Source organism: Mandrillus leucophaeus, unplaced genomic scaffold (assembly GCF_000951045.1).
Source record: "Mandrillus leucophaeus isolate KB7577 unplaced genomic scaffold, Mleu.le_1.0 Scaffold9, whole genome shotgun sequence".
Taxonomy (NCBI): Eukaryota; Metazoa; Chordata; class Mammalia; order Primates; family Cercopithecidae; genus Mandrillus; species Mandrillus leucophaeus.
This window is the reverse complement of record NW_012109807.1, coordinates 619,207-621,174: the sequence shown is the minus strand read 5'-3', so window position 1 is coordinate 621,174 and position 1,968 is coordinate 619,207. Positions and strand designations below refer to the sequence as shown.

General features: G+C 39.7%; 1 protein-coding gene across 1 annotated transcript in view; it reads left to right on the top strand.

Moving 5' to 3' along the window:
• The window catches only part of MRPS9 (mitochondrial ribosomal protein S9), a 58,640-nt gene that overhangs the window by 7,833 nt on the left and 48,839 nt on the right, over positions 1 to 1,968 (top strand). The gene's annotated exons all lie outside the window — the stretch shown is intronic.

The following is a 1,968-nucleotide window of genomic DNA, read 5'->3' as shown; positions in this document are numbered from 1 at the left end:
ATGTGGTATTCCATCTGTTAAACCTACCACCTTTTGGTCTCAGCAGACCATCTTCTATTTCACGGAGAAAATAGTGGGCGTAAGACATAAGTAACCTTGCCTTTCTGCCTACCTTCCCTCACCTACAAACAATTTGTTTCATTACTAGTAGAAGACTGTTTTTTGTCCTAGCACTAATGCTTGCCATTTTTTCTGCTTCTCTTTGAGTGTCAACCTCATGTCTCAGGTATGGATTATTAACATACCTGTATCTGAAGCTCAGGTCTGTCCATGCTCACACCCACAAGGCCACCTGCCTCCTGGACATCTGTCTTCCTGGGATGTCCATCAATATCTCACACACATTCTCAAATCTGAACGCATCACTTTCCTCCCTGATCTTGCTCCTCGTCTGGAATCCCTTCAGTGAGAGGAGCCATAGGCTCCAGGAGGCACACTTCTCCTCCTGAGGGCTGTGGTTGGTAATTGGCAGGGAGTGTGGTTGTAGTGACCTGAAAGAAAGTCTTTGTGGGTTCACCTGTATTAAGATTGTTTTAGCTGTGAACAAAAACATTTTGTCATGTTATGTATAAAAACCAGCAATATAATCATCCTTTTGGCAATGGAACATTTGGGAGAATTACCTCTACTATGTGATTGCTACTTTTCGGCCCCCTAATCACACCTTTGCTATGATTCTTGAGGTAGAAAGATAATTTCTCTTCACTTTGAATATGTGAAGCAACGTTCTCCATTGCCTAAAGAAGACGTAGACTCATAAAGAACACATTTTAAAATCCCCTGGAAAACAGTAAAAACGTGAGATGGGAACCACTATGGTGGGGAGTTGGTGCTGGTGGTGCTGGCCTGTGGCAAGGGGAGCAGGGGTGTACAGACAGGCTATGCCTGTAAAAGAAGGGACCATACATTAGCCAGTTGTGGTCATGCTTTTACTCATTGACGGCAACACTGTATCTTCACAAAGCATTGTAAGAAATGATAATGATTGGCTAGTAGTATGTTTTAGAAGGATGTGATCTCCTAAGTAAAAATAAACTCAAGTTTCAGATAATTTTGAATTGCCCTTTTCTTACTCGTTAAAGAGTAAGAAGAAACTATATTTTTACTATCTTAATTCGGAAGAGTTTAAAAACATACATTTTTTTCATTAATTGGGTATTGTTACATTTCTCCTGTATTTTTTCTTGTATTTTCTAGTGTAACTTTAGTGACAAATTACTGTAGAGGCATCTGAATTTAGGATTTTTGGAAGGGAAGGGGATGGAGATAGGAGGGATGGTGCCGGTGAATGATGTCTGTCTGAGTGAGATTTATGTTTATGAAAAAGGAAGTGAGTGGATTGCTAAGATTGTGGTTTTAAAGCCTGAATATTGCTTTAAGAGTATTTAGAATTGTTGGGGCCAGGATGAAGGTTGAGAACTACAGGTTTAAGATCTTAAGAAAAGCCAGGACCAGAAAGATCTGTTCTAGTTATTTCCAGCTACCGGATGCAGCTGAATGGCATTTGAAAACATTTTTCTCGTTCTTTAGCATCTTTGATTGAAGGCGAAATCTTAATGCCTTTGAGGGAAATTCCTAGTACCACAGCATAAAAGGACCAGCAGCAGCAAATGTGATATAATTACTGATGCCTTTAAAAGATATGCGAGCCCTTATTTCTGCAGTTAGCATGTGGAACCAAATTAATAATAATAAATCTTCCCAATGTTTAGTCAAGCAATTTTTTCTTTTTATCACTTTAATATAAGGACCATGGAATAAAGTCTTAAGCTAAGCCAAAAGATGGTTAAAGATAGGCCGGATTTCTACCCACAAGTAAGGTGAATACCCACAGTGTAAGGTGCTCTTCCCCAGGCCATGCCATTTGCTCTCATGTTTTCTGCTTGCTGGTTTCTGGTGCATCGGTATTTGCTTTTTTAAGGGAGTGGCCTTTTACTCTTTATCCCATGTGCCAAATATCAAAACTCA